The sequence below is a fragment of the Elgaria multicarinata genome, chromosome 3, assembly GCF_023053635.1.
Source record: "Elgaria multicarinata webbii isolate HBS135686 ecotype San Diego chromosome 3, rElgMul1.1.pri, whole genome shotgun sequence".
NCBI lineage: Eukaryota > Metazoa > Chordata > Lepidosauria > Squamata > Anguidae > Elgaria > Elgaria multicarinata.
The window spans coordinates 137,999,754-138,020,161 of NC_086173.1; the positions used below are offsets into that span (position 1 = coordinate 137,999,754).

At 39.2% G+C, this 20,408-nt stretch overlaps 1 protein-coding gene across 1 annotated transcript in view; it reads right to left on the reverse strand.

Moving 5' to 3' along the window:
• The window catches only part of ATXN7 (ataxin 7), a 106,429-nt gene extending 91,062 nt beyond the window's left edge, over positions 1-15,367 (reverse strand). The window contains exons 1-2 of the mRNA XM_063122059.1: positions 15,318-15,367; positions 15,141-15,233 (exon numbers count right to left, since the gene is read on the reverse strand). The gene's annotated coding sequence lies outside the window, so the exon portion shown is untranslated. The remainder of the gene's footprint in view (positions 1-15,140; positions 15,234-15,317) is intronic.
• Between the last annotated feature and the right edge of the window lie 5,041 nt (positions 15,368-20,408).

Here is a 20,408-nt window from a genome sequence, read left to right on the forward strand (position 1 = left end):
TATAAACAATTACACCAATTTTAAGAGTCTTTTCTTAAAAAGAAATATTCACAGGAATTCACAATCAAAGGGAGTTTTGCTTCCTCTCATTCCGTCTATTTGCTATGTTCAGATCAGAGTTCTGATTCTAATTTTGGGTGACCCTAAAACAGCCCGATGAAGACTACACATGTGACCCTAAAACAGCCCGATGAAGACTACACATGCTCAGTGATCACAGAATACTGACTGAATATTGTGGTGGAAAGAATGGAAAAGGCAGGTGTGAGGCAGAATGAAATGCAGTATTGTGGAGGAAGACATGGCTGACTGAAACACTGAAGAAGAGCACTCCACATTGCAATGTTTTGTTGTAGGTCCTACTTTGTGTGTTTTCCATATTATGGAAACATTTTCTATGCAAATAAAGAATATATTTTCCAGTGATGATGTTCATCCTATTGTTCAGTAGAATACTGGTTGCTCTATACTTCCTTTGGGTTTGCAATATTTTCTGTCATAAGGAAAGGAATAATTTCTTTCTAATGACATACGAATACTAAATGTACATTTTTTAAAAGAAGTATTCTTCCCAATAAAAACGTTTCATTTCTCCCCTCTGAAATAACTGTATTGACAAGCTTTGACAGACTATTTCTTCAACCAATTGTTTAACTTATACTACTTAGAACACAATCCTATGGATTTTATTCCCAATAGAGGGCTCCAAGGTTGGGTAGAGGCCTCCGAGATCAGACCGCTGTGTTTATCCAATGCCCTGCCAGAAGAATTTAATCTCCTGTTCCTCCTCAAGGTAAAAAAAATAGCTTAGATGGGCCTCTGACCCTATCTAGACCATTTAGTGGCAGTGGGCATGGCTGGCAACAGAGGGGCTGTAGGATCCTGGCCTCTCCCCTCTCTCTCCCCTCCCACCTATCAGAATGCCCCTTTTTTGATGTCCCCAAGAGAAGCCATGGTGGTACTTTCTGCAGCAGCTGAAAGGCTGTGGGAGAACGGGAAGGATCTGATGTCTAATTCCCCCCCCCCCAGGTCGCAGAAGTATCTACGGGCCCCAGGAGGGGGATCCTGACATGAGCTATGGTCCCTGGGATGCTCTCCAAGGTTTAATAAATTGCTCTGTTACTTGTTTAACAGCCTTTTTTTTTTACTGATTAAGTTAAAAGAATTCTAAACATTCTTTTAAACCCCACCCCCAATAGCTGTACACATAGTGTCAAAGCAGTTTGCCTCATTTGTTTCACAAAGACTCAGGAAAAGGTGCTTTCTTCCTTACAACTCTAGTGTTTTGAAGAATAACGTCCCCTATGGAGAACAGGAAATAAGATAGACCCCATAGTCTAGTAAGAAAGAGGTGATAGTTCTAACTAAAAAAGGAACTTTTACAGTATTACAAGCTCTAGTGAGTTTCCAAGTATCTATATTACTGTTCTGTGTACCTTTGGACCAAATGGATCTTCATTTCTTGCCAAAAGGGAAGTGAACTTCTCTCACACATGCATACATGGGCATCCACAAATATGATAATCACCTAACCAATAGTGACCATAAAACTTTTTCTGGAAACCACCCACCCCTAGATGCCCAGTACAAGGTCTCTCAAGTTTTCCAAACGTTGTGGAGAACTTGGAAGGAGAGTGGGATTCTCATTTCATAAGCTACGGGAAAACAGACTCCACTCTCCCTTCAGTTATCAGACACAGTTAAGAATTCACATAAGAGATCAGTCAGATTTGCACCAGACTTTGGAGAAACTCAGAAGCAGCAACAATCTCTGTGTTTCCCAGAGTACAAAGTAAAAGACTAAACCAGCTTCTCCCTTAAATCTAGGAGGCTTGTGGGAGAATCATAGGCAACCACAAATAATGTCTGGCTACCAAAGACATACAAAATTTTGGGTCTTAGAAAATAAGCCCTACTGGAATCTCATTTGTTTCTTAATGTGAAACTCTAAAAATGTAAGTAGACCATTTTGAGCCCTTGGAATGGAATAAGCCATAAATCTTTTTTTAAAAATGCAATCTATCAAGAGGATGAGAGGGCTCAAGACAGCTCCTACACGTCCTTCTTTCAGAACTATGGCTCTAAAAAACACATTTCACCTGAATAAAATGACAAGCACTTGTACATTTTTAAACTTCTTTACAGACCAAGATACAGAGAACAAGCTTTCAGAAGTGACCGATCAGTCACAAGCCCATTCATGAGGAAATGCCACCTCAACTCCTTATTATTAGAGCATAACTATCTGCTCTTCTTCCCCAGCGCTATCCAACATCATTAGGAATGACTTGTCCTCCTAAAAGGGCCCATGGAAGTGTTGCTGAGTGATTATTGCTCACATAAGTGCCTTGTAAAAGGCAGGTAATAGAAATTAATGATTTGTCGATGCAATGCTGAAAGGAAGGTAATTAGGCATTTTGGGTGGAATGAGGAAAGTTAGAGGACTTTCAAACTGGATTCATGCTTAGCAAAAGTTTTTGTCTACTACTTATGTAGAATTTTCAAGCACTCTTGTGCCATATCAAGATTACACGCTCCACTGTGAAAAAAAGAAGCAAACATAAGCCAAGAGAAAGCCAGCAAGCACCAAGACAGATAGATATGAGAAGTGTAAGAATATATGCCTATGTAGAAAAGATTACATTCGTTACTACAACATAAAATGGAATTAGTTTGTGATCTGCCATATCAGATCAACAGGACTTTTAAAATTAAAATATATATCTCATCTTTCTAGGCACATGCCAAGTCAAGGTGACTAACAAAAAGTTAGAAATAAAAACAAGTATAATCAAAACAAAAATAAAACAGTAATAGAGAAAATCAGCCAAAGTCCTAGCCAAAAAATGCCTGCTGGAATAATACTATTTTCAAAGTCCACTTGAGGCTCGTTTAATCATAATTATCTTGAAGTCTAGAGGCCACCCAATTAATTTCAAGTTTCTAGCCATTAATGGTTAAGGCTGCAATCCCATACACACTTATTTGGGCTTATTTCTGAGTGGACATGTATAGGATTGTATTGTAGGTCAGATAATGGCTGGGTTGCTAACCCATGGTATGGGTTGTTGAATTCTGAGTTGTGATGTATGAATCCGGCCATACTAACAAACCATAGTTTGTTAACTACAAACAACTAAGAAAAAGAACCCACAGTTTATTATTATTATTATTATTTATTTATATAGCACCATCAATGTACATGGTTTATTGTTGGGTTGTGAACTCTGGCTTGCTTAAACCATGGGTTGTCATTATGTTTGAATGCAGAACTGTGAGCTGTTCATGGGTTGTTTCACCAGGTGACAGACAGTGGGCAAGAGTGGTAAAAAACAAACCAAAGCCCAGCTGCTCTACATGCCAGTACTACAGTGCCGCAAAGGCATTTGGGATACAGGAAGGGAGAATAAGTGAAGGAGAGAAACAAACTGCAGTTTGTTCAATTGTCTGCCAGACAAATCCTGGATAGGGCAGTGAAACATGGATTAACCATTGAATAAATAAATCATGGGTAACTTATAAGAAAACTAGGTCGATATTGTACATTTATTATCTAAAGGTTTAAGGTGCTTCCAGATGAGGTTTTTTATTGCAACTGCAGTGCCTCATTGATAGAACTTTATGGAGGATCAGACATCTTTTTCACTTTATAATCCTCCCAATGTTTTCCCACTGCTTCGCTTGTCCTGTTTCTTATCCATTTAAGAAGAAAAGATGAAATAGCTGCACAATGCCTTTTGATTGTTAGCAATCCAGTCCTCTGACTGGAACCACCCTCAGAAACCAAATAAGCTTTCCTAGTAGACACCAAACAGTGAAACTCCTAAAATCATCTCCTGGCAACCAGTCATTTTCCTCTTGTTGACCCACAAGAGTTATGTCCCATGTGGTTTTTCTGTCAGTCAAATCTGTCAAAAACTCAAAATTCTGGAAATATATCTGAATCTGTAACTGGAATATACAAGGAAAAGCACTGCTAATTCTACCTCATAAATACTGCTCTGTTGTCTTATTACTATTTATCTGGTTTATGTCATTATTTTCTTCCGTTTCACATGTGTGTTTCTGTGTGTGTATATACACATACACTGTTGTCCACTCCTGATAGTTGTTATGCAAGTTGAGATAATTCCCTAAACTGTTCTGTGCTAAACTGTTCTTCCTCATGTCGCGAGTCCATCAGTATTCCAGTAGAGAGAGAGAAGAGTGGCACCAGAAAGATCAATTCATCACTTCAGTGGACAAGATTACGGACTGTCAAGTCAAACTAGGAATAATAAGGTCGGTTCAGAAACTGATTTTTATGGGGGTTGGAACCAGGGAGCTAATTTCACATGTACATAGTACAAGGCAAAAGAAGTCTTCTATTGCTGTTGCCTTTAAATCAATTAAATGTGATTAAAGTTTGTTAATTATTTGATAAATATGATAAAATACTTAAGAAGAATACAATACTGAATTTATTTAAATGGTAGAAAAATAAAGATTATGAATTCGTAGACACACTAGAGAAACCCACTTGTCAGATATGGAATTTGAAATGGTTGAGCAAGTCTTATGGCGACCTGAAGAAAAATCAACATATGGAAAGAGAGATGGAAAAAAAAAAAGGTGGGGGAGCATAGGCCTTGCTAAAGTCCTTCAAGGTTACAGAGTCAAGTGCAGATGCAAATAATAAAACATTTTTTAACTTTATTTTGTTGAGAAGGCTTCCTGAAATTAATATGAATGAAGCAGCAATTCCATAAAAGAAAGCATACCAGCTTCTTGAGTCCAAAATGTCAATTAGGAGTCCAGTCACCTAAACCAGTGAGAGGGGGCACCCAAAGATAAGACAAGGGTAATGGCAGGAGGGCTGTGGGAGTTAAAGATGTCAACAGGTGCCAAATTTTTGTTGTTCAAATGAGCCCAATGTATCACAGTTGTAAAATCTTTCTTCAGGAGAAACCTTAACACCATCTAATATAAAGAGTAATTTAAAACAAGAACTTCAAACTGTAACACATTAAAATAAAATGTTTTCTTTTAATTTTTGTACACTCTTTCTCCCCCGCTCTCTTTTCTCTTCATTGGTTCTTTGGTCATTGTCATGATAATAATCATATATAGATTCATAACATGTGGATCAAGACTACGTGGCTGACTTAGTTCTATTTCTAAATCTGGCCAGCACAACACCTATAGTCATGGTAATTTAGGAACCCTAAGTACAAGATTCCACTAAATTCATAGCTGAAATGTTGGCACAGAAAGGACAGGTTTCTTACCTATAACTGTAGTTTTTGAAGTGGTCATCTGTGCAATCACTCTTATCAGTTCTGTGCAAATGCAGCGCCTACATTGGAACCTTCTAGAACTAAGACTTTTAGGTGGGAAGTCTTCCCAGCACACTCTCACGTACGCCTAGAGTGCAATGCTCCCATTTCCCACTTTCACTGAAGATGCCCGAGCTGAGAGGATGGTGTAATAAATTACAGTACACCTGTAGCAGGGTAGGAGGGTGGGTTGTGTGACTGCACAGATGACCATTCAAAGAACTTTCCTTGTTCTTCATGGTTTCTGTGCATCACACATATGGGTGATTAATCAGCTGACTTAACAACGGAGGAGAGAACAGATAATCAGGTTAGTATAGAAGAAAGCACTGCCCTTCCAAAGGAAGCATCCTTCCTTGCTCATACATCTAAGAAATAGTGCTTGGCAACCACTGTGGGCTGGGACCAAGTAGCAGCCCTGCATATCTTTTGAAGAGAAACAGCTCTTGAGAAGACAACTGAAGAAACAATAGGCCTAGTGGAATGATCCCATACCAACTGTGGGACCAGAAGCCTAGCCAGGACAATACAAAGTTTAACTGTGTCGGAAACCCAAAAAGAGAGTTGTTGCATAGAAACGAAGAAGCCCTTAATTTTACCTCCATAACAGCTAGAGTTTCAGGGTTTCCCGAAAGAAAGTAATTAGAAAGCTAGGACTCTTCTGATGTCCAAGGTATGAAGGGGGGATTCCAATGGTGTAGCTGGATCAGGGGGATGGGGCAGAAAGAATAAACTCCTGGTTTAGATGGAAGGATTATCACTTTTGATAAAAAGGACAGATCTGGTCTGAGCATCCCTTTGTCTATGCAGAACAGTATAAGGAGGGTTGGATGGGAAGACAACAAGTTCTCTAGCTTGACATCCTGACATTATGGCAACAAGAAAAATATTTTGAGGGTAAGCAAATGATGGTCAGTTGTAGCAAGCTGTTTGGAGGGTTTGGACATCAGAGTGTTCAAAACAGCAGATAAGATCCAATTAGGGACCAGTTTGGAAACTGGAGGATATAAATTCTTAAGTTCTTGTAAAAATCTTTTTGTACTTGGATGAGAGAACATATTATATGGTGGCAACGGCCGACAGAAAGCTCTGGCGTGGGCTGGTCCATGAAGTCACGAAGAGTCGGAAACGACTGAACGAATAAACAACTGACAGTGAAATGCAGACAAAGCTGCTAAATAAACTTGTAAATACAATAAGGTAACTACTTTCTTGTGAAGCATCAAGAGGAATTGAAGAATATAGTGAAGAGAACAAAGACAGGGTCGCCTGAAATAGAGTTGGCATGTATATATATATGGAATACACGCAAATTTACGACAGGAATGGCAGATATTGGGCTTTCTGGCTGCATCTAACACTTGTTTGACATCTACTAGGATGGGTGAGAACGTTGAAACTGCCACGTTTTGAGGCAGAGGGATGGTAGGTCCAGATGCCAAATGTGGCTGTTCTTTATTTTATTTCATTACATTATTATCATGCCTAATAGTTGAGACTCTTTGAGCAGTTCACAATTAAAACCACAAAATACAACAAATCAGAACATAATATAAAGCTTTAAAACTTTACAAATACCATATAAAACCAAAATAAACCCAGCAGCAGTTACAGTCGAGGGAAAGCCTATCTGAAAAGATGTTTTCAAGAGGCATTTAAAGGATGTTACATGTTCCACCTCCCGAACCCTACAAGGGAGGGTTTCCAGATGGTGGGTGCTGCTACAGAGAAGGCCCCACCATCAAGGTTCTTCAAGGCAACATTCCATTAGTTTCAGAATGAGCAGCAAGACCTCCTCTGAAGATCTTAAATATCATCTGGGTGTATAGAAGGGAAGGTGGTCCCATGTTGTTTAGGGCTTTATAGGATAATAACATAACATTGTACGTGGCTTGGATCAAGAGCAATGGCAGGTTGGGTAATGCAAGCCTGACTCCCTTCGACAAGGCCATGAAAATGGTAAACCACAGTTGTCTGGGTCATTATGGAGTGATCAGGTTAATGTCTGATCCATCTTGTCAAATCTTTGTGATAAATGGAATGGGAGGGAAAGCATATAGAGGGACTGAGACCCATCAATACCAGGAAGCATGAGACAGTGAGAAGCAATTAGAGCCTGCTCCGCTGCACAAAGGTAGGTATATTAGTTGGTGACAGAAATGTTGATCTGTGGAACACCCCTTCTTTGAACCACCATGTTTTAACATTGATTCGTGTGGTTTGTTCTGATTGGCTTAAGTAGGTATCGAAGGTCAGGGAGTTGGTCTCAGCAAGTCAAAGATGCAGTTTCTTCCCATCACCCTGTTTTCAACAGAACTGTTGTCTGTAATGGGTCAAAGGGAAGGGGTATTTAGATTGTTGGGATCCTGCCTTCCAAAAGGAGCAAATCAGTGGACGGCTAAGCCAATTGACACTAGCACTGGGACCAGTGCCTAGAGCATTAACAGTAAGGTTGTGGTGGTGGTGTACCTCCTCCCTTCATTTTGGCTGAGATCTTGATCTTATAGACATGGCCTATAGTGTCATTTGTTGTTGAATAAATAAGAGTGGTTCATCAAACAGTATATCCTCTATGCACACTGTAACCACACATGTCTATGTAGCGCAATGTTCCTGCCACTGGCACCACTCCACAGTCCACAATAAGTTTGGCTGTGTTGGCTTGTTCCTTGGCTAAGGCTATGACTTTGTTTTTAAGAGACGTGCCATTTCCTTCTTGTTGTCTGACAGATATTCAAGCAGAGAGGCGATCTTTTGCCATAAGAAGAATGGGTATATGCTTGATAATTCACAATTGACAGTGCAACGGTGGAATAATTTTTACGTCCCATCGCATCTATTTTGCACCCTTTCAGGTCAGCCAAAATAGAGATAGGTTTCAAGGAAGCCTTGTTGTAGCTGGTCACAATGATGATGGATGTTGGGAGCGGGTGCTGAAAGAGAAACGCACAATCATCATGTTGGATGCAGTAGGGATGCAGTAGAGACATCAACAGAAGATTTTTTCAAGACTCCCTCACTGCTACAGCTCTCATGGTCTCAGTCTGGACAAAGTCTATTACTAGGTCACCAACTGGGATATCCACTTGTTAGGCATCTAGTCCTAAGGATGCAGCCATATGAATTAGTTGCTCAGTATATAGGTGATTGTCCTTTGTAGGTAATGGTGGTGAATGGTCACCAACTCCTTGTATGGAGAAGAAGCTGATTCAGATTTGGATAACTGACTGATTGTCTGACTCCAACTGCGCTGGTGATCCAGTTGTTTTTCCAGAGTATTTGTTTATTTATTTATTTATTACATTTTTATACCGCCCAATAGCCGAAGCTCCCTGGGTGGTTCACAAAAATTAAAACCATAATAGTAGTCATGGTAGGAGGCAGAAGTACTGGGACTGAAGAAGTTGTAGTGTGAGGAACATATGATGATACATGGATAGTCGTGATTCCAGTGCGAGGAACTGTGCTACCGGAAGCATCATCATCAGGATGGCTGACAGTACAGGAGGTTTGTCCAGAGCTGCCGAGATGGAATGAGGCATCTGTAAAGGAGCCTGCCTAGATTGTGTCTTGATACAGGCCAAATTCTTTATGCCGGATGAGGGTATAATTTGGAATACTATAGAAATTCTCTGTAGGGTCTTTGTGAGGTTTCCCTTCTTGAGAGACGTCCTGTCCCAAAAATGGGATGGAGAGTGAGAGTATCAGCTATTGTAAGGCTCTTGCCAGAATGGGCACCAGTCCCTTCTGCCCATATAAAAACTGTCAGAATTTCTTGAGTAGTATGCATCAGGCAAGTCCCTTCTGGAATCTGGCGAGTGACTGTAGAGGGGTGATGGTGCATGGGCTTCCACATCAGTTAGCTGTCAGGAGACTGACGGGGGGGGGAGGGCACTGGGGAGGGGAGGAGTCTCCCATCTCTCCTTCTGAAGTAGATCCAGCAATAAAGGCGTTGTTCAGAGATACTGGAGAGATTTTGTATCTCAGGAGGAGGTGGTGACAGAAAAGGTATCTGCTGAGAAATGGCCTGTAAAACAGGAAAGGGTTTTGACTTTTTCTTTTTAGGTTCAGTCATTATACTAGTATTTTAGTGCTTTTTGAGATGGGCTTAGTCCTTCAAGATGGTGCACTCCGATGTTGGTGGGTCTTTAGGGTGGGACTACTGCAGGAACTATGTCCGATGAAGCCAACAAAGGTGGTGCCAGAACCGATGAGAGGCCTTAGTCACAATGCTAACTGTTTTACTAGGTCCACCAATTGCAGGGCGCACTCCCGCAGCACTGCATGAAAGCAGGAAGAATGGGTACACTGTGTTTCTTTTCTAAAATCTTGGCAATATGTACACCATTCTATCACATACCCTAGAGAATCTGGCCATCTCTTAGTGGTAACTTATGCCCACAGTCCACACATTTATGGAAAAAGGCCTAAAGGACTATAGGCCACTGGAGGGGCCCACAAAGACAGCACCACATGAAAGGAAAAAAAAAGTTAAAATGTTTGAAAGCGTGAAGCAAGCCAAATTAAGATAGAAGATAGTTAGAAAGAATAAAAAACCGAGAAGACTTTGCTCAACCACCAGGAAAAAAAAATAGCAATATAGCACACAAAAGGTCTCAACAACGCTGAAGCTGTGGCAGTCGAAGAAAAACTGAATGGAAAGGAAAGACTGTGCCCTCTAGGCATTTGTGTGGAGTGGAGGGACAGCAGGCTTCATGCGTAGGAGTCTTAGCTGTAAAACATTCTAAGGCTCTGTACAGGTGCAGAACTCATAGATGTGATGCACAGAGACCAATGTAAAATAATATATATTGTAATCCACCTGAGCATTTTGAAACAGTGGATCAGATATGATCCAAAACTTACCTCCCAGATAAAATTAAAACATCAGAAATAAAAAGATGTTTCGATCTTATGGAAAATTTGAAGTACTTCATGCAAAAGATTTCATTTTTTCTGCTTAATAAAACTATTCAAATAATAATGGGCTCAAGTTACAGGAAGCCAGATTCCGGCTGGACATCAGGAAAAAATTCCTCACTGTTAGAGCAGTACGACAATGGAACCAATTGCCTAGGAAGGTCGTGAACTCTCCCACGCTAGAGGCAGTCAAGAGGCAGCTGGACAACCATCTGTCAGGAATGCTTTAAGGTGGATTCCTGCATTGAGCATGGGGTTGGACTTGATGGCCTTGTAGGCCCCTTCCAACTCTACTATTCTATGATTCTATGATTATTTATTTAACATATTTCTAGTTCTCCTTTAAAGCAAAAGCCCTCCCAAATCAGCTTCCATAATAAAATCACATACAATAATGTAAAGGGAGTCTTGGAAGATGGAGGGCCCCCAATTATGGAATGATCCCCCCAATGAGACTAACATGGTGCCAACGTTAACTTTTCGGCGCCAGGTTAAGACCTTCCTCTTCTCTGAGGCGTTTGGCAACATATGATGAGTTTTTAATTAGGTCCTGGATTTTTCTTATTGTTGATTGCTTAAAATTGTTTTAGATATATGTGTGTCTCTGTGTGTGCTGTCTTTTTATATGTTTGTATTTACGTGGTTTTTATAACGTATTTTAAAGGGTTTAATCTCTGTAACCCATCCAGAGAGCTTTGGCTATTGGGCAATACAGAAATGTAACAAATGCAATGAAATTAAATAATAAAACAGCAAAAATACACAACATCTGGCCCAAACAGTACTACCACATCACTGTATTTAAAAGCAAAGAACAGTCCAATAAATCAATTAAGAAAAGGCAGATGGATCTTCAGACGTTTCCTAAAGGCCTGAAAGACCCCAAATGGTAACCCACTCCAGAGTAGTGGAGCCACTGGAGAATAGGTCCTCGCCAACGTAACAGCCGTCAAAGAGCCTCCACTGCTGATCTTAAAATGTGGGCAGGATGGTACGGGTGAAAGTGGTTCTTCAAATAATTTAGTTGCAAAGCATTTAAGGGTTTTCCGTTTAAATTCGGCTCGAAAATGCCTGGGTAATTAGGGCACCTGGTACAGTACAGGTGTTACATGATCCAACCACCTGGCCAAAATCAACACTCAGGCGGCTTAATTCTGCAACTAACTTTTATGATTTTAAATGACACAGAAAATATGAAAAGAACATCATACTATATGACTGGCATTAACTTGTTAGGAAAATGTAAATATAAGATACTATACCATCCTGCTGTAAAGGCAACAAGCAGAAGCCAACTTAATAACTAATATGAAGACATAAACTTTAGCTCAAATGCCCTAGGTAATTTAGAGAACAGAAAACAGCCACAAACAATGAAGCATAAAACCATGGTGAAACACAAACAAAAGTAGCTTATGTTAGGTACGTAAATATTTTCATACGTAAAAAAAGATAAAGGGTTCAACCACTGCATGGCTACCTAGACTTATGCTGCTGCTTTAGCTTCAGTGGCATAAGCAGAGCTTTGTATTACAACACATAAAGCAGCATCCCATCCTCAGTAAGTGGAATAGCAATATCCAGCTCTGCTTCACTTGCCTTTATAAGCCCTAAAGCCTTGCTGTGGGTGCAAGTTTGTGTTGGCACTAATAAGGCAGGGTTATGATAAAGGCCTATCATAATCCTAAATCTATAGATGCAATTTATTTGAAGAGCATGGTTTTCTCAACGACTTCCCTCATTTAGAGAATTCCCATCCCAAGAAACATATTGGAATAAATAAAATCATATCTCCCAACAAAGTATTTTAATTGAACTAGGGTGGTGTGGCAGGAATTCAGCTTCTATGTGAATGAAACTTTTAATACAACATTTTTGTTAATGCTTTTGTGAATGCATTAATACTAACTTTTAACTGCGCTTTCCATAAGAACATAACTTACTTTTATTGGCCCTAATTCTCTGGAATGTATTACACATCTAAAACAGGAACAAGAATAACAAGTTTAGTGGCTAGCCTTTGGTGAGTCACTGTTTCTAAAGAGTCTGTTTTTATCTACGAAATAGAAATAAAAATGATCTACCTCCAAAAATTATCATTCCCCTCAAAAACGATCAAGACTTTGGTAAAACTCTCTTAACCACAAGGCCGACAAAATCTTTTTATTATTATTACAACCCCACCACCACCATGTTCAAAAGGGCAACAGCAGCTGCATGATATTGTCGTATATCTTACAGATGCTAGCTCAAATGTATTTTACACTAAACACTGAAGATACAGAGCAGAGGCAGGAGGAACTTCTATAATGTTAGCCACATAATATTCTAGAACCTAGATAAACTAAATTAACCATTTCAACAAAGTGTGTGTTGTTTACAGGTATCACTCAAGAAGCAAAGGGAAGGAAAATGATAGTTGGATATGAGCCTGAGGAAGGCCAGTCAAAAATCCTGGAATTGAACATATGAATATTCAAATATGATGCATGAGAATTCAACAATGTCATTACAATTTTCTCTGCAAATGTGATTGAAGCTATTAATTGTATTGTATAAACCATATTTTGATCCTAGGTTGTTCCCACTAGTTATAGTTTAAACAAGCCATAGTTCCAACTTTGGATAGCTTGTGAAAGGGCGAGCCAGAGGCTTGTGCAGACTCATGCATAATGGGCCTGTTCAGACAACATGCTAAGCCATGGTTAGGCCACTAAACCTTTTGCAGCAAATGGTTCGTGAGCATGTTTAAACTGTGGTTATGTAGACATCATGTTTAGGAATGGTTGACACAATGTGATAAGTCATGGTTCACATGACACACTAAACCATGTTTAGTTCAAAATGCTTAACCACCATGGCTTAACATGTCATCTAAACAGAGTCACTGTGTAAACCATGTTTTCCAATTATGTCTGAACCAGGCCACTGTGCGTTGAGTGGACATGATTAGACTGCCACTTTGCACAATTTCTTGACAAAGTGATGCATAGACAACAATGACCATTCAACTGAGACTAACATAATATGCTCCTCTGTTCATAACATGTCCTAAAACTACTATAGATACAAGGGTTCTCAAGGAGTTTTTTTGGCTGAGCATCATGAGAATACATATTTTAAAGTGAGGAGGGGATCTATATTGTGACTAACATTCTTTAAGATTATATTTGTTACTTAAATGTTTTACTTCTTTCAGTTTCATAAAGCAAGACAGGCTTGGTAGAATAATGTATTTTTTAAAAGTATAAATCATAGCCAAAATTTATTTTACTAAAATAGGCTAGATTCTATGAACCAGGACTCCAGAATCATAGTTGTTAAATTCCATCTTATAACATTGTCAAGAAAAAGGAAAAACACACATTTAAACTAGGCATGGGGAACATTATTCCTATGAAGGATCAGAGAGCCACAGAAAACTCAATTGGGGGTCACAATCGACGGTGGGCAAGTCCACAGCATTGCACGATTGCATAGCCCTTTCTCTATGCCATCCTATTCCTTGTTCACCTATTGCTTGGGCACACATACACACACAATGAAAGTGATAGCCAGAGGAGCAATTCAGAGAACAAAAGTAGACACATATAATTCAGAGAACTGGAGGCTGAGTTATTTACCATATATATAAATCTACACAACCAAAGAATTCCAGAACTTAAAAAAATGAATAAAAAAAGAACTGAAATGAGATAAGGAAAAGCATCATATTATGGTATAGTTTTATCTTCTCCAACATTGCCAACATATTCTACCACCTGAGGCAAAACATATTAGCCACACTCAGACATCACACTAAACCATAGTTTAGCATGGAGAAGCCAAGAAGAGAAGAAGCCACAGGCTCACACCTTTCCCCTTCCAACACTGTTGCATTCTTGAGGTGTTTGAAAGCTTTCCCTTATGTTTTAGATTAACCACAGCCTGTTGTGCTGTCCAAACCTGACAAATTGTGATTAATCTTAACTATGGTTAGTTTGAAACAGGTTTAAGCAACAGGTTTAGATGAAACTGTGTTTAATTTGAAATCGGAAGCAAAAGCTTCCAAACTCCTCCTTGCAGCTGCACTGGCGGAGGTGGGATGGAAATGGACAAGTCCAAGGCTTACAGCAGCTCCTTCTCATCACACTAAAGTATGGCTTAGCTTAACAGCTGAACGTGACCAGTCTCTTTTTCATTTATTATATTTGCTAATACAAATGGAGAAAACACGTAAGCAGATGCTGATCGTGTTTCAATTTATGTAATGTAACACAGTGCTCAAAGTGTAGGATATGATCCAGAGTGTAAATCATTGCACATCTTTGGTCATGCCACTGTCTCTTGGTTTCACTCCTCAAAAGGTTGCTTGCTTGTATATATATGTGTATGAGGATGTATGTTGTGTTTTGTTTTGTATTACTACAATCTGTTGCTTTGAGATCATTCAACTGAAAGGTGAGGTATACATTATCATCATCATCATCATCTGTATCCCACCTTTTGCCCAATACCGGGCCTCAAGGCGGCCTTACAAAATTTAAAACATATACATTTTAAAACCTATGAATAAAAATATACAACAGTTTAAAATATATTCCAATATTAAAACATTAAAAATACATTATTTTTAATGTATTTCCACCAAAGCAAGACTATCCTTCCACTCTTTATTTGTGACCTGTAGTTAAACATCACCGTAGGTGAAGATAGTATTACTGGCCAAAATAAATTATGGGCTGTATAGTCATGCACCCCTCTCTCATTAAAAAAAAAATCCTCCACATCTAGCAGCTCTTAATATTACTGTGTGTCTGTCTTTTTCAGTGTCTTGCTGGCCTTTGTGTCTCCGTGTCTCTTACATCTGTAGTACACAGACATAATAGTTGAGGAATATATATATAGGTTAGTAGGTCACAGTACCTTAAAAGTCTGGTAAAACTCAGGGTTGATATATCAATTGATCATCATCTGTCTGGACTGTGGAAGTTTCCGCTTTCTTATGTTTGATTAAATCTGCAATAAAACACATGGTAACAATCAGTGTTACAATAATAAGTTTTTGTTGTCTTATGCAGAAGTGAAAATAACTAAAATTACCTTGATCTATTCTACACAGGCCAATTAATACTAATAATAATAAGATCTCAAGCTTATTGGAATATAATTGTTTGAAGCTAAACTCTCATCAGTGTAGATTCTGTATTTGAAAAACAGAATTAAGAATTAAATGTAAAGTATACAGAATTAAAAAATATTTATGGAGAACTGAATAACAGAATCTAGTGTCTTTCAACAAGCAAAATCAATCCTCTCCTGGTCCTCTGGTTACAAGAAATAAAGGCCAAGCCCAGGATGGTACAATTTTCATTTTCTTGGGGTAAAGCTGTACCACAGAGGTACAAAAGAATAATTTCAAGGAATGCTGTGTAATTCATGATGACAGAATGTCAACAAACTCCCAGAAGTAGCCCAACATATAAACAATACTGAAATCTTTTAATTTATAGGCATAGCATTTGCCTGTCAACTGCTGGCTTTCAGTATCTTTAATGCAACTATCTCAGTGTTCTAGTAATGAACAACCTGTAGAAGAAACTCTTTCCACAATAAAGTGCACTCAAAAGAATTCACGCTAGTATTTGACTTCTCCATTTGATGTTTCTTTCTCTGTGTAATTACAGCACGCAGACATCCAGGCTTATTTCTGCCCTAACAGTCAATCACAGGCTATTGTCAGTAGCAGATTCATCTCCATCTGCAGTAATTTTCCTTTTAGCTTCCAGTTAATCTTCAAAAGTAGACACAATTGTTAATGAGATAATAAGATGTATTCACATATAGTAATTCTGCTCTTTAAATAAATACAGCTACCTGAAGTATATAAACACCCAAACTGCAAAAAGTGTACATGCTGACATTGTATTGATACCTCAATAAAAATCTTCCTTAATTTATCTGAAAGTTTAGTTAGTTAAATTACATTAATATCAAATGAGAATATATTAAAGTATCTGAATGCTTCTTTACATTTCATACCAAACTTTGTATACAAAGAAAGAAATAAAAAGTTTGGATTTTTATAGTAAATCCTCGGGCAACCTTGATTTTTTTATGATCAGAAATTATTATAATTAACTGCTCCAAAGGTTTAATACAAGAGATGGGTAAATTAGCCACTAAAATACATTCAACCCTCAATAGTTTCCCCATAACTGAATATACATTATATTTCTCATGAAAACAGTGTCCAAAGCATAAATTAAACCATATGTAAAGCATGTTCATATACATCCAAAAAACGGAGTTAATTATTACAAAGCACATGAATTAAAAAATCTGCAAAATCTATTGTTAAACCTACATGTGGAAGAGAGGGGATTTTTCAAAGTAAACAGTTATGGCTTCCATAAACAGGGCATTTCTGAAGAGTTCCCTAATGTTTCATTACTGTAAATTATTGCACATTTATCTGTGCAGTTTCAATATACTACCCAAAGAAAGCAAAAATAAAATATAATTTTAATCTGACTAGTAATTTAGGTGCCACACTACTAACCTTAAAAAAAGAGGTTTGTTCATTTACAGGTACATCGCCACATCGCTATTCTCAATGTAAACAAAAGACAGCGGCATGCACCCCAGGCTAAGGATGTCAGCATTTTTCAAACACCTTTCTGACTGTTCCATTTTATGGTGATGCAATTTGACCTACATTTTCAGTGGCCAAAGAGAGACGGAGATACAAAGGGAGGTGGAGATGGCAAAGGGGGGGGGGAGAGAGAGAAAGAGAGAGAGAGAGATTGAGATTCTTTACCCACCATTCCACTCACTGGGGTTTTAATTGACGCTACAAAGGGTCTAAAATAGCAGGAGCAGAGATAAAAACTATTTCAAGGGTAAATACACTCTGCTTAGAATACAAAACTAAAGAAGGTAAAAGGCATAGAGTAGGCACAGAGTAGGATTTTTGATCTATTGATGAAATTTAATGTTCTCATTAAGCAAAGTAGCATGTAATCCTAGAAGGAATGTTGAAATGTAGATGCCAGAGATAGGCAGCATTATTTTCAAACAGAGCTCTCATCAGAAAAGGTATGTAGCCACATAACAACATTAATAAATGGCATAATTTAAACATTACTGAGTCCTTTTTTGTGGATTTTTTATTGTGTGGATTTTTTGTTTTCATAAAAATATGATTTTATTGTACATGTACGTGTACATGCGCACACACCCTTTATATTGGTCTCCCAGCCTGTAGCCACTTTGAAGAATCACTCTGACGGATTGTCAAGTTTAAGCAATATTGTATCTATTTATTACATAATGTTAGAATCACACACACAATCCTACACCCAAACTTTTAACACGACTCTAGTACAAATTAGTAAGAAGGGGGGAAAGAGCCACAAGCTGAACTACCTACTTCAAAATGTTTTTGAAGCTGTGATACAGAAACCATTTATTCTACAGTAGCTAAGAAATAACTATGTTTGCCTAGATAGAAGCAGTTCTTGTTCACAGGAAGAGTTTCAATACAGGCAAGGATTAGTCAATTACTTCAGTGGAGGGTGAAGCTCCATACACACAAAGGGATTTATAAGGCCCATTTTGGTCATTGGCAAACGCCTTCGCAATCAATTCACAACAAAAAGAAAACTACTGCTGCGGAAGCTAGGCAAGGCAGCAAGGAGCATAAAGTGAAAAAAGAAGCTTCTCTTTCCCCCCCATAGTGCTCTGGTCTTCCTGGGAGAAAGGAAGAAAGGTTTCTCATGTACTCTGTTACCGTAACTGCATGTAGAAAGAGAAATTGTGCCTATGTGTGCCTGCAGCAGGCCTGTATATACTTTCAATTTAAAAAATTCTAGCGCAAGCTCATATAAATAAACTCAAACTCTGCTTCAAAGAAACTGGTATTAATTATATAAGTAACACAATGTTAAGCCTATCTGAATTATATTTTTTCTTCTGTCCCATAATTTACTCATCCTGAAGTGGGACAAAGAATCAGAGACTGAAGCCTCATCCTCAGACTACTGGGAATCCAGCTCAGGCTTCTCTCTGGCTTTGAAATTTCACCGGATTTTTGGCAAAAACACACACAAGCCTTTCTTCATAACATTAAGGGCTATAGAACCATTTAGGCCATAGCTAGACCTAAGGTTTATCCCTGGAACGTCCAGGGGTCAAACCTGTTCATCTAGGTAACACATAGGGGATCCAGTGCTCAGGCAGGGGCGAACTCTGGATGATCCCAGGATAAACCTTAGGTCTAGCTGTGGCCTTATCAATAGAAACCAGGGATGGTTGTATTAGTACTACAGAGTTTTGTCATCACGTCTCATGATATCTAAAAAATGAAAACTAATACTTTGGGGAAGCATTCTCAATCTAATTGTGAATTAAGGCATAGTGTTGAACAAGTCCTTACAGAACGAGTGGGACTTGCAGCAAAATAGTGCTTGTGTATCCTCCCTCTTAAAAGAAGTGCTCCTGTTCAAGGTTCCAACCAATCATTCTCACCAAGAAAGGCATTCCACTCTCCCGCTCATCCGCCACATCTCATTTTTACTTTTCCAACTGTCACTCTACATTCCATGGCTAGTGAGCATGCTCAGGCCTCATTGGTTCTTCTTTAAAAAGGTTTTGTTTGTTTTTGCAAATCTTGAGGTTTCCCTGAGCAGGCCTATATCTCTTCTTCTTTTTCCAAGGACCCCAAGTTATCCACACTCGCTACCTGAATTCGCTATTAAAAGAAGTGATTTGTCTGGCTACTGTATCTTTACAGGTATCTTTTCATGTATGACCAGGGATACCGAAATGTTCACAAATGTTAGAATGGTGGTCAACATGTGGCCCTCCAGATGTTTTAGCCTACAGCTTCCATCAGCCCCAGCCAGTATAGCTAATGGTGAGGGATGATGGGAGTTGTAGGCTAAAACAGGAGGGCTACCCCTGCTTTAGAAGCTGGAACTAGAAGCATTCCTATCTATTTATGTATGTATTGTATTTTATACCGCCCAATAGCTGAACGTCTTTTGAAAGACAATCATAGTATTTGCCACAGCTTCCTCTTTTCTGCTGCTTCCTTCATCTCTCCTTCTTCCCTTACATGAAATGCAGGTTACTTACCTGTAACTGTAGTTCTTCGAGTGGTCATCTATGCATTCACACATATGGGCTTTGCGCCTGCGCAGAGACCGAACCGGAACCTACTATAGCTGAGTGGAACGTTTTTGGCGGGAACCCCTCCCCCACGCTACCGCGCATGTCCATGGGGTTCCTGCCCTTACCTCAGTTTACAGGAGTCCGACATTGTGCCCCCATAAACATGAGTGTAAATTTAATAAAGTACATTCCACATAAAACTGTGTCATTTGTAAGTTTCACACCACCAAGTGGGGATGGTGGGTGGGTTGTGTGAATGCATAGATGACCACTCGAAGAACTACAGTTACAGGTAAGCAACCTGCATTTCTTCATCGTGGTCTCTATGCATCACACATATGGGCGAGTAGCAAGCTGACATACCTTGGAGGTGGGTTGGTGCATCATCTCAGGATCTCTGACAGCACTGTCCTCCCAAATGAGCAGTCTTGTCTCGCACGGGTGTCCAAACTGTAGTGTTTAACAAACGTGGACGGAGTGGACCACGTTGCAGCTCTACAGACTTCTGTCAGGGGAACACCTCTGCTGAAGGCAACAGATGTTGCGATGGCTCTAGTAGAGTGAGCTGTCACAGGCTTTAAAAGATCTAGCTTAGAGATAGAGTAGGCAAGTTCAATTGTCTCTACAATCCAGCGTGACAGTCGCTGGCATGAAACAGGGAGTCCCTTAAAAGGCTCTCCATAGCAAACAAACAATTGCTTTGTTTTCCTAAAATTCTCTGTCCTAGCCTTGTAAAAGGCAAGAGCTCTCCTTACATCAAGTGTATGTAATGAAGACTCAACAGGTGTCGTAGGATTTGGGAAGAAGGCTGGTAGAGTGATATGCTGGGACAGGTTGACACTACCTTAGGCAGGAAGGCAGGGTCTGTGCGTAACACGACCTTGTCCTTGTGAAAAATAGTGTAAGGAGCATCTATCCTGAGAGCTCTAAGCTCACTTGCGCGTCTAGCCGATGTGATGGCCACTAAGAAGACAGCCTTGTAAGTCAGAAGCCTAAGGTCTGTTGAGGCCATGGGCTCGA